The 16,736-nt window shown below is 43.8% G+C and overlaps 1 protein-coding gene and 1 pseudogene across 1 annotated transcript in view; one reads left to right on the top strand and one right to left on the bottom strand.

Moving 5' to 3' along the window:
- The window catches only part of TMEM178B (transmembrane protein 178B), a 378,707-nt gene that overhangs the window by 271,374 nt on the left and 90,597 nt on the right, over positions 1-16,736 (bottom strand). The window lies entirely within an intron of this gene.
- The window catches only part of LOC128560241 (mitochondrial calcium uniporter regulator 1-like), an 85,375-nt pseudogene continuing 69,828 nt past the window's right edge, over positions 1,190-16,736 (top strand).

The following is a 16,736-nucleotide window of genomic DNA, read 5'->3' as shown; positions in this document are numbered from 1 at the left end:
TATTTGGATCATAAATTGGTCCAAATACTTGACATAATTGTATAGAAATGTATATACCCTATGGCCCAAAATTACAGCCCCTAGACAAACTCCAACACATGTGCCCAAGGAGACACATAAAAGAATGTTGAAGATAGCATTACTTAGATAAAAGAGTGAAAACCAAATGTCCACCAATTAGGAAGGAGAAAAAGAAAACACAGTTGTATTCACATGATAGAATATTATACAATAGTCAAATAAATGAACTAGGGATATATATATACACAGAGAGAGAGAGAGAGAGACCTCAAAATATAATGCTAAATGGAAACAGTACTGCAGATTGATAGGTAGAGTTTCATACAATGTATATAAATGTTCAAAGCACAAAAAAAGCGAATCTATTGCTTAAGGAGACATGTCCATGTAATGAAATTGTATAAGCACTAACACAACAGATACCCACCAAGTTCATGAGAGTGTTTGACCTCAGGGAGAAACTGGAGCAGCACACAAGGAACTCTTCAATTCCATCTCTGTTTTTTGTTTTTTTCCTGATGACACTGAGAAGCACAGCATTTGTTAATTCTAGTGGGAGTACAGTAGTATTTGTTAGTGTTCTTTGCACTTTTCTGTATTTAAATTTTTTCTCCCACAAAATACAGTTCTCCAAGCCAAACCACTCACTCCCTTCCCATTCTCCAAGTTTTAATGGCTGGAGAACCTCCAGGTGAGGAAAAAGGTCTCCCTCAAGCTCTGACTCACCTCTCCCTGGTCTTCCCCTACAGCCGCTCCCTGAGGAACACAGGTGAGTGCCCTGTAGATGGGCCCTGGCCTATGGGCCCGCAGAGATGAAGGCCCATAGGCCAAGCGGGACAGGAGAGCGAGGGACGCAGGATGGGCTGGGTGAGATGCGGGGAGCAAGTCAAACTGGTGAGGAAATCAGGGGCCTGATGGAGGAAGGAGGTCGTGCTTCAACCTGATGAACTGCGGAACTTCCAGGGAAGAGGGAGCCGGAAGCCAGCCCCTGAGGCCCGGGGCATCTGCGGAGCCTGCGCCCCACGCCGAGGAACCGGACTACCACTACCCAGCGGAGGCCGGAGCGGGTTGGGGGGCCGTCCCAGGGGAGCGGGGTGGAGGCCCGGCATTAGGGAAGGGCTCCAGTGCCGCTGCTGTGGTTGTCCAGGCGCCATAGTGGAGCCCAAGGATGGCTGGAGACGTGGGCGGGACCGACACCCGGGATCAGCTTCCTGATCCCCTGGAGGCCGGCAGGGGGCCCAGCCGGGACGCCCCTGCACTGGGCCCGCCGTCTCGCAGGGCGGCGTCAAGCCGCCACCCTAACTGCGCTAGGGAGCGGGAGGCAGAGCCGGTAAGAGGGTGAGCTGAAGGGCGCGCACGGCCCTGACCGCCGGGCCGCTCCGTAAAAGGCCGCCCGGCCCCTCCCTGACCGCGCATCGGGGCTTCTCTGAAATCAGCGGGCAGGATGCAGCAGCCGCAGGGATAAGACAGACCGCTGTCTCACATCCAGCTCTGCAAGGCCTCAGGGAGCCACTCCATTCCGTCCACCAGCAGAACTGGTGCCACAGCCTAGCAAGGCAGCCTCGTCGGGGGTTAGGTATCCAGAAAGCCCAGCCAGGGGCAGGAGCGGCTGGCGCGGGGGGCTGTGACAGGCGCGCCCAGGGGCACCGCCTCCTGGAGCGGTGGGTGCAGGGGCAGCGTAGGCTGGAGGGCGGGCAGGGGAAGGAAGGGGAGAGACCGTGGCAGGGATGGAACGGCTGGAGGGAGGGCTTGGGCAGGTACCGTTGAAGAAAGTTCCTTTTTTCCTGTATGTGTCCCCGTTTGCAGAAGATGGGATACATTAAGACTTTTAAATAAATATCAACTAATATTGGAGACACCCTCAAGAGTTAGTACTCCAAAATACATTTTGTAGAGAGATGTTCTTGGAATAGAGTGGCAGAGGTAAAGGCATCGAAGCAAGAGGAGTCTGACTACTGAGAGCGACGGAATTAAACACCGGAAGCGAAGACAGGGACAGGACAGTTCCCGGGCTTTCCATCCCATATGGCCGCAGCCCCCAGTTAGCTCCCGGGATACCTGTCTCGGGGCTTCCTTCTGCTGGACCAGACACACACACACACACACACCTCTTTCACATACACACACACACCTCTTTCCCCCAGGTGACTTCTCCTGTCTGACAGTCCTTCCCTGACCTCTAGTATCTCAGCTGTGCTTGGTCCCTCCCTGCAGACCTAGAGGTCCCTGCCTGCCCTCTCTCCCCAGCCAGCCCTAGCTCTCCCCGGTGCCTGGCAGGTGACAGAAAAACTGGACCAGCATTCAGAAAATTTAGCTTAACCCCAAACATGGGGATTTACTATATAGTAATGGTGGTATCTCAAATCAGTAAGAAAAAAGATGGCTTATTCAATAAATGATATTCAGAAAACTGGGTAGCCCTCTGCAAAACTAACATAAAAGGCACACTTTGCACCTTAAACCACACTAATTTCCAAATGGATCAAATGTTTGTTTTTAAAAAGTTAAGCCACAAAGTATTGGAAGAAACTATGAGAAAACCTTTTTGTAAGGTTTTCAAAATAAACCAAAATCTTTATTATATCTATGATACAATAAGCCAGAATCTTTATTACATCTATGATCCAAATTCATAAAGGAAAATACTGATAAATTTGAATACATAAAAATACAAAATTCCACATAGCAAATGCCACCATAAGCAAAATCAAAAACCAAGATGAGGGAAATAGTTGCAACTCACATCACAGACAGAGGACTACTTTGCCTCAAACATAAAAAAGCACCTACAAATTGGTAAGAAAAACTAACCAATCCAATTTTTTAAATGACCAAAACTTACGAACAGACAGTTCACAGAAATACAAATATCTCTTACACGTGAGAAAGTACTGAAGAGCACTCAAAAGAAGGGAATTACAAATTAAATCCACACTGAGATGCCATTTGCGACTATCATTTTGGCCAAAGCTGAGAAGGTTGATGACACAGTAGGTGGTAAGATGTAGAGAAACAGACACTGTCACAGGCTGCAATTAGAGTGTAAATTTTGTAAATTTGTCCAATCTCTCTGGAAGACCATTCATCAATATTGCTCAAAATTGCATAGGCTCAATTTGACCTATAAATTCCACTTTCAGTAATTTATCCAAAAGTTATAGTCTCATAGGTGTGAAATGACAAATGGACAAGGTTATTCATTGCCACTTTGCTTAGGGGAGCAACCTACATTTCCATCAGTAGAAGAATGAATAAATAAATTATGGTATATGCACAAAATGGAAGGCAATATAGCCATTTTTTAAAAAAGATGAAACTATATAAATATGGAAAGATTTACAAGAGAAATTAAATGAAAATAAGCAAGGTGCAGAATACTGTGTAATATATACAATATTTTTACTTAACACTGACTTTAAGTGAAACAACATATATATAATGAAAGCATTTTTTTCCTCATCAACAGTATAATGAACCAACATTATTCGAGGACATGATGTATTTTGCTTTGCTTAAAGTCATAGTTTCCAAGAACCTATTGACAATGTTAAGTGAAGACTTATTATATTACATTTATGTAAAAGGGAGGAAATAGATGATAGATTTAAATATAGATATATAGGTATATACTGCATAAAATATCTCTGGATGGAAATACAAAGGCCTTAGTAATACTGGATGTCTATAGAAGGAGACTTGGGAGGTTGGGAAAATGAGAGAAACATTCCTTGTACAGATGGTCCTCAATAAGGATGATTTGACTTAACGATTTTTTGACTTTACAGTGGTGCAAAAACAATACACGTTCAGCAGGAACCGTACTTCAAGCACCCATATAACCATGTTGTTTTTCATTTTTGGTACAGTTTTCAATACATTTCATGGGATATCCAACACTTTATTATAAAATAGGCTTGTGTTAGATGGTTTTGCCCAACTCTAGGCTAATGGAAGTGTTCTGAGCATGCTGAAGGTAGGCGAGTGAACTATGATGTTTGGTAGGTTAGGTGTGTTAAATGCATTTTCAACTCATGATACTTTTATCAGGACATAACCGCATCATAAGTCAAGGTGCATCTCCTTATCCTTTTATACAAGATCTGACAATTACGTTTGCGAACTCATTCTAGAAAAAGAGCTATGTATCTCATTATGGACTATCACTATGGTCACCTTTGCAGTACTCCCCTTGGGAATTTATGAATTGATACCAGGGCCCGGTTTACCCTCCAAACAATGTTGGAACTCTTTTTCTGGAATGGCCATATCAAAGCTGTCATTATATTATCCTTGATGTCCTGAATGTCATCAAAATGTCTTCATTTCAATATTTCCTTTATCTTCGGGTAAAGAAAAAATTTAATGGGGGCCAGATCGGGAGAGCAGAGAGGGTGTTCCAATACAGTTGTTTGTTTAGTGGATAAAAACTCCCTCACAGACAGTGTCGTGTGGCCTGGTACATTGTCATGAGTTCTTGGCCAAGATTTTCAGTTAAAATTTTCCTCTTTCTCTATCAGGGTTTACTTCTGACAGTCAGCCGGTAATTTTGACACACAATTTGATGAATCTCTGCTATGTTTTCTTCAGTTCTGCTTGCCACCCTGACCTCCCTTCATCAGTGACACTTTCTCTCCACTCAGAAAAATGTTTTGTCCATTTGTACACTGCTGTTTTCTTCATGGCATTATCCTGAAAAACTGGGACTAACATGTCCCTGATTTCACTTCCACTTTTGCGAGTTTAACAAGAAATTTACAAATGTTTGTTCACTGCTCTAATTTAAGCTCGATATTCTCATAACAGCACGCAAAAACACACAATGACAATAGCAAACACCACTCAGCAAGACACTGGCACACTTCGACACAATCACAACTGTGAGACACTGATATACCAAGGTTATGAAACCTTACCTAGTTTTTTTTTTTTTTTTACAGAGCTGCCAATATACGCATAGAGGGGCAAGTTCTCAGACTTAATTGTCAGACCTTGTACTAAAAGTACTAAAATGTTGAACGATATGAATGTACCACGTGTATTTTAAGAGGTGATGATAATGCTAAAAATAAAACTAAAGTTAAGATTGTAAAAAAAGAAAGTAAAAAATAAAATCAGGGTTTGTCCCATCTCTTTCCAGGATGATTTGGGGGCAGTCACTTCCTCTATCTGAACTTTGGAGTCTGTGCCCTGCCCTTTAAGGTTCCATGCTCAGAGCTGCACAGGGCTCAGTAGCTTTGATTGTTCTTGGCAGAGAGAGACCTTTCAGTTCTTGACACCGAGCACCCTCTTCTTCCCACAACTGGGACCACTTCTCTAAACCCAAAAGCAGGGCTGATCTTTCCTAGACAGACTTTGGAATGGCTGACATAGTCAGGGTGCAGGCTCAGGCTGAGGTGGGGGCCATCCCTGTCATTCCCACCACTAACTAGGGCCTGTCTTTGATGACCACTGAAGTTACCAGTTCCTGTAAGTTGAGGACTCCATTTTCCAGATTCCTGCCCTCAAGAGAACTTTGGAGGCTCAGCCACTGGCTGCCAGACCTCCCAGGCATTGACCAAAGTACACAGGTGGCCCTAAGTTCCTGGTGTCTGACTGCCACGATGGCCCAATGGCTGGACTTGGCCCATTTGTTCCTGGCTCCAGCATGCCCCACTCATGGTAGTGACTGCCCCTTCAGCCACTGCTTGGGAAAGTTCTACTTCCACCCACATGCCCAGCATGGCCAACCCATCAGAGCTTTGCTCTTAAAAACAGCTCTTCAAGCCTTGCCCTCTGGCTATGTTCTAGTTCACTGTAGTGAGGGATTCTCTCTTGTCATTTGATGTTCATTCTAGGCTATGTTAAAACAGCTCAGAAAGCCTCTTGTGATGTCCTCAACAAGCTTGGGTACTATCGCTGTCTGAAAGATGAATCACAGCTTCATGTAGACCATCAGAGCTATGCTGGCTCTGCCACTCTGTCTTTCCAAAGGATACTGTGACCTCCTTGCTTTGGGCTTCAGATTCCTTGTCAACTATACAATATCAGGCTATGCAGCCCGGACCCTTCCTCAGGCAGCAGCATTCAGGGACCCCTTCCAGTTCCATATTACCAACAATGAACATTGGCAGTTTGCAGGGTTCCTCAGGTTTGGACAAGGATGTGACCTTGATTCTCCCCAGGCTTATCGTCACTCCACAGAGCATCCCAGACATTGCAAAGCACCTGTAATTTTTGTGCATCGTCTTGTGTACATACCTCAAGGTCACAATCACCAGCACAGAGCAATCGGCTCTCAAATGACTGTCTTAATGGATGTTGTTTGCAGCTTACACAAACTAGAACGTAAGCTTATTTCTGTTCTATCTCTTCATAACACCTAGGGAAGCGCCCTGCCTCGCATACAGATGTACAACATATAGGAAAGCGGTTTGGGCCTGGTCCTGAGTCTCCCGTTCACTGTGTAACACTGGGCAAGTGTGTCAGCTTCTCCCTGACTCAGTTTCCTCATACATAAAACAAAAGCAGTAATACAGGTTGAGTATTCCTTATTAAAAATGCTTGGGACCAGAAGTATTTTGGATTTTAAATTTTTTCAGATTTTGGAATATTTGCATCATAGTTACTGCTTGAGCATCTGGAATCCTAAAATCCAAAGTCTGAAACACTCTGATGAGCATTTCCTTTGAGCTCATGTCAGCACCCAAAAGCTTTGAATTTTGGAAACATGTCGGATTTTGGATTGGGGTGCTCAACCTGTACCTGGTTCAGAGTGGCTGTGAAGATCCAGGGGGCTCAGGTGTATACAGGTGAGTGTTTACATGACAGTACATCACGTGCATTCATGTACTAAAAGTCACTTTATCAGCATCATCTAAAGAAGCTTCTCTGGGAGACATGTGCTACCCCACGACTTGCAATGCTCTGCTGGGCCGGATACCAAGTGACTCCAAAAACATGCTGTAGGAGCAAGAGCTCTGATGAAAGAGCAGCTGCATTGCCACCAGCTCCTAGTGAGGTTACGTCCCTGGGAATCAAGAAAACCACCTTTGCAACAGTTCCCACAGTTCCATCTCCTAGAAACCAGAGAACCTCAGCCAACCGCACCACAAGGCCCAGCATGAGATGCTAAACTGGGTTGAGCAAACCCTCCGGGAGTGAAAGCGATGGGAGAAGCACTGCAGGGATTCAGATGACGAGGAAGGGGCCGTAAGATTAACCTGGAACCAGGGGAAACAAACACCAACAGCACGATCAACGAAATAAATGAAATGCAGGTTAAGGAGGGAAGCAGACAGGCAATCAGGAAGCTGAGAAGAAATAACAGAGGAGGAGGGACAAGCAGAGGCCTTGTCAGGGAGGGCAGAATTGGCCTGCCCCAGTTCACACCCCTATCAGGTGTGCCCTACAGATCAACTCTCCTTACTTGATGCCACCTTTGTGGGTTCCTGATGCCAAGCCAGCCAGACTACAAAACTCCTGGTACCCGGAAAATGCATCTAATTCCCAAAATACGGCTCTCTCTCCAGACTGGGGCTGTTGGCACCACCCTCTTGGTTCTTGGCACCCACTCAGACTCCTTGGATTAGCTCTGGTTTCCTACCCAGGTCCTTGATTCTTTGACCATGAACTGAACCTGTCACTCTGATTCATTGATAATGGCTTCCTCACTACAGCAGCACCCAAACCCTGCTCTTTCTTATAGTATCCAGTCACTCAGGCAGGGAAGAAGATAAATTAGGAAAAGGTTTCAAGAAATTAAAGTTTTAGAAGGAAAGAATTCTCGGGAGAAGGTAATCAAGGACCAAAATCCACATTAATATCATAATTAAGATCGTCTGTGGAGCGCTGCTCTGTGCAGGTCTCTGAAAGCAGCATTAAATATCAGCTCCCCAGAAAAGCACCGAAGGTAACATCTTAACAGCCTAAACCATGACTGCCAGGAGCTTTAGACATGTCTAGCCATGTCCAGAGGGTCAGTAGGGCAGCTGCAGCTTAAAGCAGAAGTGCTGATTGGAATTCAGAATATCTGCGGTCTAGTCCCAGATTACCTGTCTATTCCGCTCTCTGGGCCTTCTAGAAGTTTATCTGGACCAAGACTGCCAGGAAAACATTCATCCTGAGAAAATTTCACCATTTACAAGCTCAGTCTAAGATCAGAGTGAGGCCAGCGTTAGTCCAAATGCAGGGGGATGTGTTGCTTTGGAGCCCCCAGGCTCCTTGGTCCAGAGATTTGTGTCAGAGCCCTAGGAAGAGAGGTTTAACAAAATAAACAAAAGAGCTAGCTGCCAATAGTCCCAGTAAGACATTGCCACACATCCAAGGTTGGCGAGGCATATAACAGAGCAGGTGATTCTTCCTTTTGTAATGATCAAGGACCAAGAGTCAGGGACCAGGGAGGGCAGGGTGCAGTATCAAGCTGGACCAGCCTGAAATATATCTGAAACAGACTAGGAGAGCAGAGGCTTCCACACCTCAGATGCTGGCAGCTGGGGCAAAACAAGCTACAGGGCCTGCACATCTATCTATCTATCTACTGCTCAGGTCAATTGTGTAAAATTTAGTGAACAAATGCCCCCTGAGCAACTGTGAAAAAGATCGTTCAAGATGACAGAGGAGATGGGGCCTCCAGAATCTCATCATGTGATCTGTCCCCTGCCATTTTCCTCAAGCTCTAAAAGCAATTGCTGTTCTTATTGGCAGTGGCTAATAGTCTGTGCTGGTCTTTAGCAGACCTGGGAGGAAGAAGAACCCCCCACCCAAGAAAATCAGAAAGAATGCTTCTCCTTTGGCAAAATGCTTCCACGTGAAGGAAGAGTTTCCAAGAAGCAATGTTGTGCAGAGCCCAGCGGGTGAGGCTGACCATGGAGAGGTCTGTTTCCATGTCTGCAGGGGATGAGCTTTGCTGAAGCCAAACCTGGCTGCTGTACACAGCAAAGAGGCCGGCACACTGGGGCTCACTCTACCACAGACCAGCATGTGGACAAACGCACAGCCTTTACTCAGGACCTGCCACTTCCAGAAAACACTCTTGTTTATCGAACATCATAATCTTATCTATGTTTGGAATTATCCATCATCCACAGCTTTGGGGATCAGACAGAGCTCAAGGTGTTGAGGTGAGAAAATTAAGAAACACAGTCTCTGTCCTCCGAAGTTGACAATGTAATTTGTTTAGGGGGATCAGAAAGAAGAAAGATGAGGAAGAGGAGGGAAGAAAATCAAGTCTAAGGAATATGGATTTAATAAACAATAAAGGAACTATTTGGTGACTAACACATCAACCGTTAGGATGTTAAATTGGTGTGTCTAAATAGCTATCCCTAAATCTGAAAGTGATACCTACTTACATTTCTAATAGGCTCAACTACCCTTGTCCTAGGTGACCCAAAGAAGAATTCGATCCCAACCTTATTTAAAGAATGAAAAGGTATAACTTAACAAACCACTAATTTTTACCATTTACCAAGTTAATCCCACGTGCATTTTCAACAATTAAGAGCAAATCAGGCCTGGAATTTGAGAGTGAACATTCTGATGCCAGGGTGGGGTGTGAAGGCCACCAAATGTCATGAGCTGCTACATTTATTTAACCCCACACTGCTGAAAGATTTCAGGTCTGGCAAGGGATCAGTGAGGACACAATTTTTACACTGAGGGCCTGATTTACAAGGTGTCAGGATTTACAATCAACATTGTTTCTATAATCAGGAACTTTAGCCACTTAGAGTAACACATACCTTCATTCATTCAAGCACATGTAATTCTCCAGTAAAACGCTATGATTAGGGGACAAAATTCAGAACTTTAATGTCCTTTCTTTAGGAATTAAAGAAATCCTTTCTTTAGAAATTTCACCAGTGCCTGATGAACACTATTTCAACATAATCAATGCCAATGTCATCATTATCCCTTCTTTTTGTTTCCCTCACTAACTCTTTCCAGCCATCCCACCCATTTCTCTTCTCCTACCTAAGTGATTCCAGATGGACCAGGCCCTAGGATTGAACCTATACCCAGCAGGAAAGGTCTAAAAACCTTCCTGGCTACCCACAACATGTCTTGAGTTGTGCAGGTTTTCTCTACAGTGGGGGCCTGAGGTTGCTGCCTGACAAGCATGTGTGAGTCTCCTCCCATATCCAGGACTCTTAGCTGGTTCTAGACCCCTGACTTTCCAAACTCCCAGTACTCCTACTTCCTAACTCTTTCTCTATGTCATTACTCATAAGCCCAGCTTCCAGGCATTGGACTTCAGAAGTAAGCTAATAAGGAAGGATGTACAATAAGAATGAGCAGGCGTGGGTAAAAAGGTCTGGTCAGAATGAGAATGACCAACAGTCCAAATATCAATGTCTCCAATGCAAACTAGATTAGTTATAACAGTTAACAGGCAAAGGTCCAAGCTGATAGTTAGACTCCAGCAATGGGACTGTCCGGGTTAAGGTGATCCTTCTAGCTGGGCAGCTGGTAGCACCATGATTCTAGAGAAAGAGATGGCAAATCCTGGTCAGGGTCAGTACTCAGGAAGGAAGACTTGTAAGAGTTTTCAGGAAATGAGGGATATGCTTTGGCATGATGAAATTCAAGGACCCAGTGACAGAAGAGGAATACGTGTGGCTATGGCTCCCCTGGTCCCAGCTCCTGCCTATGAACCTGAACCTACTGTCACCTAGTCTTAGCATTGACAAGTTAAGGCTAATTGCAGATTTGAAATGACAAATGAAGTATATTCAGTTTCAAAGAAAAGTGATGTTAATGGGTAGCACCGTCTAGAACTAGAACATAGAACACAAACTCCCAACCCTCTCATGTCACACATGTCCCCCTCTGGGAAGCCAGTCTACACTAATCCTTTCCAGACTGGACCCATCTACACCGAGCCCCTCCTTAGTCAGTCAGCCTACATCAACCCTTCCGCAGCCAGTATACAGTGTACCCCCGAATCATCTATCCCCACTGTATTTACTTTATCAAGAGTTTCAGCAAATGTGCATCAAAAAGTATTGTGTGTTCAGGCCTCAAAGAACTTACAATCTAATTATACAATTTTTCTTTCTTTGGCTGGTCAAGTGAAGCATAATTACACATTTAAAGATAGATTTATGAGCACATCCTGATGACACACACTTGCATTTGTTTCTGGTATCTGGCTATTTTACATAGCCAATGTTGTCTCTAATACGAAAGTGTAAATTCCCTAGGGACAGAGCCATACCTTCTATGGCTTTTGCATTCACAGCACCCTTCCCTGTTGCAGTTCACTATCATACTCGGCACATAAGGGATAGATGCCCAAACGGATGACTGGATGAGTGGATGGATGGATGCGAGGCTGGGCGGATGGAGGTTGGTGGCCTTTTCCTTAAGTGGAGGCTTTTCGAAATGGGATTCAGAAGCAACAGAGAGTCAGGCATAGTAAAAAACCTAGAATTTTTCAGTTCAAAGTGACCTTAGAGGTATCTGGTCATATTTCTCACTTCACAATAAGGAAACTGAGGGCCCAGGGAATTAGGTGACAAAGTCCTGGGTCAAACCACCAGTAACAGATAATCATACAATTTGAGAATTAATGGAGATACTGCTGTCCTCAGCAATGTGATATTGAAAAGAAAAGGATAAAACTTCAAATAAAACTCATTGCATTAATTTGGATATACCAAGGTAAAATAACTGCTAAAGTATGACTGAGTCTCATACAAGCTCAGTATGGCACAGCAAGTCTACTGGTGGAGTATTAATTTTGTGCTCCATGATGAGGCTAAAGGAAGGAGGAGAGGGAGGTCACCGGGTAGGGCAGAGAATATTGAGTGGCACGCTTTTGCTTGGACTTGTGCTTTCTTTTGATTCATTTTTTAAAACACAGCCACCACTTCTTCCTGCCCCACACCCCCACCACCGCCCACCACACATACACCTACCACTTTGGCATACTGATCAGCAGATAAACACAAAGAAAAAACCTACTTCCCTCCAGACTATTGCATGGAGAATGAAGGACCATCAGCATTTGCATCTTAAGTCGGCTTAATTAGATTGCTTTCCTCTTAAAAATAGACTGAGATGGAAGGAGTGACAGAGGTGATTTGGGAGCATGAGGCATTGAAAGTATGCAGGCCTGCAGGGAGGAGACAGTGGGAGCTCTGGACAAACCAGAAAGGCCAAGAGAGATGTAAGAGCTGGTGGGAGCAGGCCATCAGAGGGAGAAAAAGTGCAGTAAAGACTAAATAGGACCAAAACAAACTTCATCTCGTTTGCAACAGGGCCAAGGGTCAACCTGGCCCTGGGCTCTTACACAGCCCCGGGACAGAGGACACTTGTCCAAGATGGCCTGCCCTGACACTGGCATTAGAAAGGCATTCCCCTTCAACCCCACCCTTCATACTGCACCCTGTTCCTAAGCACTTAAATCCCATTCCCTGCGGCCCTTTCTCTTTTAAAGGTCATTTTAGATTCTAAATATTTTCAAATAGAACTTGAACTGCAAATATTCCTCTAGACCTAATTTTTTGCTGTCAGCAAGTTCAGAGGGAAAAAAAATCAATAAAGGGATTAGCTGCCAGTGATGTGTATTACAGCAGCAGCATATTGCCTGTTTGCTGGAGGACTTGCCAGCTGACTAATATTAGGCAACCGTTTCAAATGATGACTTTTCATCAGAAAGCCTCTGCTCTCCTTCTGTCCCTTAAAAGAAAAGGAAAAAAATTAATTAATCAAAAAAGGCCTTTTTTCCAAAAATGTATCCATTTTTCCATTTGGCAAATTCTGCCACTACTTTGTCTTAATTATTATTACCCCTCAGAACAGGTATTAATTTTTATAACTTTCTGATGTTAATACAGCCCTTAACCAAGAAACTAAATTCTTAAACTATTGGGGAGCCAGACTGAAGGAGGGTATGTTCTTCCAAATGTCAAAGAGGCTATGCAAGTTCTAACAGGTATATCTAGACTTTCTAGTCTAAAGTCTTAATCTTTAGACCAGTGGTTTCCAGTTTGAGCTCAGGGCTGGCCATGAAGTCAGTTGATCTCTTACAGCACAGTTAACCTAAGGTCATGTACACAGCAACCTCAACTGAGCAAAAGCCAACAAATGCAATCAGTGTAATCTGGTTTATTGTACCCTCAATGAATCCCCAACAATAAAAAAAAAATAAAAAATAAAAGAAAAGGAGCTTTAGAGCAAGCCCGATCCTATTCACAGAAAGTTCTTTATTCCTAGGAAAGTCACTCGGGCCTACTCAGAGCCTGCTGCTGTTTCCTCTAGACAAAATTCTAGAAAAGCTAAATTATGTGATTTTGAAGGCCACAGAAAATTATAAATGAAAAGACCTACTGCTAAAAGCTGGCAAACTGATAGCAGCCAAGAGGTTGTCAGCTGCCATCAAAACAGGACATAAGATAAAGACATAAGACCTCCAAAGCCAGAACAACCTGGGCCATTAGTGCAGGGGCCGGCAGTCCAGTGACCCCCAAGCATGTAATTGCATTGAAACAAAACACAACACTTGACCTTAGGATGATGACAGTGTATCACCAAAGATATCTTAACAACTGGAACAAGCCACTTAAGAAGGAAGAAAATTTGACAATCAATTCTATAGTTACCTGCATTAAACTGTTCTACGCTTTGTATAAGTTTTAACACATAGTCAAAGTAAATCTGGAAGTTTAAACTTCATGGCTCAATTCATACTTTAATGATTCTAGAAGAAATGATTAGGTATTATTACGTTACAGGGATCAGTGCTAACATGTTTATTCTTCTGTGTCTTCCCACATGTGTAATTTCTTTCTGGTAATTGTTTTGCAAAAGAAAACCTCCACTAGAATCTCTTCAAAGCCTGCTCTATCCATTCAGTCTGATAAGAAATGCTTTCGTGATGAGGACTTGACTGATGAGAAGGTGGAGAGGGGCCCTTCTAGGTGAGTTGACACTGAATATATGGCCAGGCCCTGTTAACCCTACATGTGAAGTTAAGGAGAAAGAAAGAAGTAGGGGTTATTTTGAAGAGCCCGGACTTGCTATGGGAATGGCTAATGTGTGATACAGATGACACCAGTGCCCTTCCCACAAACATGACAAGCTTAGCCAATCAATCTAACACGAGTATAAGAATTCAGAATCCTTCCCTTAACACAAATTCAGGCAACTGTTATGTATTGGAGGAAATGATCCAGGCCTGAGTCTTTGTTCAGGGGCCTCAGATTGGATTTATATACTGTCAGAGTTGCAAATCTTTCACGTGAGGTGGGCTATCTTCTTTGGTGTCTCAACAGCCTCAATCATAACCTCACAGTCCAATCTTTCAAGATGGACTGAAATACCTGCTGCTCAATGAAGCCTTCCTTAAAGGAAGAGCGGTCAGGGAGTGAGTGACAGGACAGTTAACTTGCAGCACAGTTAACCTAAGGTCATGTACACAGCAACCTCAACTGAGCAAAAGCCAACAAATGCAATCAGTGTAATCTGGTTTATTGTATCCTCAATGAATCCCCAGCAATAAAAAAATAAATAAATAAATAAAAGAAAAGGAGCTTTAGAGCAAGCCCGATCCTATTCACAGGAAGTTCTTTATTCCTAGGAAAGTCACTTGGGCCTACTCAGAGCCTGCTGCTGCTTCCTCTAGACAAAATTCTAGAAAAGCTAAATTATGTGATTTTGAAGGCCACAGAAAATTATAAATGAAAAGACCTACTGTTCTGTTTCCATAACACTTCATATGTCATTTATTCAACTCAGTCAGGAAACATTTATGGAGTAGCTTTGTGTCAGGCATGATGCCTGCTGGGGACACAAAGGAGACACAAATTCACACATGGCATAGATCTTGCCCTCAAGGAGCTTCCGGCTGAACTTACAGTATTGACCTCTGTTTTGATCCCGTAAGAGAAAAGGCTGTGCCATATTCATTCCTGGATCCCCAGGGCCAATTTCAAAGTGCAGGAGTCTGGAAGACTTAGCTGGTCACCCCCGAGGATGTGCAATCTGCACTTCAACAGTCATATTAATGTGAACACCTGTGCGCGCACACACATACACACACACACACACAATACATCTGTACAGATCTCATCTATGGCAAAACCACAAGGAATAATTGAACTGAGGTTTAATGAGGGGAACAAAAGAAATAATAGAAAATGCCTATTTTTGCTTTGGGATGGAGCTGACACATGATTATATATAGCAAACCAGAAGTACTACACCTTCACCACCAATAATCGCTGGTTCCTCCTCCCCCACCAGCGTGGTCAGTAATTGTGTTTGTTCTCATCTACTCCTGCTCCGTGTGTTCCTCTGGTTCTCCTCTGCTGCATCCTGCAGTGCCCGAAGTAGCAGAGTCCTCGTCAGTCACTCCAGACCAGGCTGCAACCAAACCTGCTGGGTGGGGTTTCACTGTCTGAGCTCGAAGTGCCCTGTAATTTACTTGATTCTCTGTTCCAAGGACCCCTCTTCAGCCCTGTGTTCTCTACTGCACTGAGTGTCTAAGACCATCTTGTTGGTTTCCTTTCTGGTGTGACAAATAACTTTCAGCTTAAATTCAAGCTGAAGAATGTTCCCGACACTCGCCATCACAGGCAGAGAGACACAGAGTCTGGTACTTTCCACGTAACATTGTCAATATCCTCCCTGGCAGCAGCAAATCGGGGTTCACTTCATAACTCACTGCCTAACTGCACTGGCATCTAACAGGCTCTTATTACACATTTGTGGATGAAAGAATTATGGAGATGAAATAAAATTATAAAAATAACTATCTCACACTCGCTGTTCTCTAAGTTGGAATCCTGGTTCTGATTCTGTAAACTTGAAGTATTTGCTTCAATTTCCTCATCTATAAAAGAGCAATATGTAGCACACAACTTCATTGAGAAGAACACAGAAATGTGTATAAAACACCTACCACAGCGCCTGACTCATAGCAAGCACACTACAAATGATCATAGCACATAGACGGTAGTCAACAAATACGTGTTGAAAGTGAATGCACAGAAACTCCAACAAGACTGCCTGCAGGAACACATTCCCCTTGCCTTCACCCCACCCACACTCACACAGGTCCACACTGCCTTATTAATTGTCAACACTGTACCCACCACCCTGTCAGAGGCATGGTCCTTACCCTTGACTCTCCACTGTGACACCACAGTCATCCCTTCTGTGTGGAAATCTGCATGCATCTCTCAGAAGGCAGTAGAAGGGAGGGATACCCAGCAGGCATGGCCACGAATCTCTGCTTCAGAATAAGTCATGCGTGTGGGTCTGGCCAAACCACAGTCCCAAAACACCAATGAGCAGAATATTTTAAAGACCTAAATTCTAATCCTGTCTCTGTCACTCACCAGCTAAGTGATCGTAGGCAAGTTACTTGAGCTCCCAGACTGTTTCCCAATCAGTAAAATGAAGCTCATGGTAGTGCCTACCTCATAGCACTATTACATGGGATAAAACAAGATTAATGCATGTAAAGCACCGAGACCACTGTCTCTTGTGTAGCTAAAAACTCTAAAGTATTAGTTATTTTTAAATCGACAAAAGACCTATATTGAGGAACTGAGAGGAGATTACAAGATTAAAATGTGAGGTGCTATACTTCAAGCATTTATTTTATATTTAGAGAGTGTGTGTGTATGGAAGAAGTCTTGACCTGTAACCACTGACCCATTCATATTTGCAATTAACCACACAGTGAACTAGAAAACAAGGTGCATGACATTGATGGATAAAAGAATGTC

Source organism: Nycticebus coucang, chromosome 11 (assembly GCF_027406575.1).
Source record: "Nycticebus coucang isolate mNycCou1 chromosome 11, mNycCou1.pri, whole genome shotgun sequence".
Classification (NCBI taxonomy): Eukaryota; Metazoa; Chordata; class Mammalia; order Primates; family Lorisidae; genus Nycticebus; species Nycticebus coucang.
The sequence above is the reverse complement of the archived record's forward strand: the minus strand, read 5'-3'. Positions and strand labels throughout refer to the sequence as shown.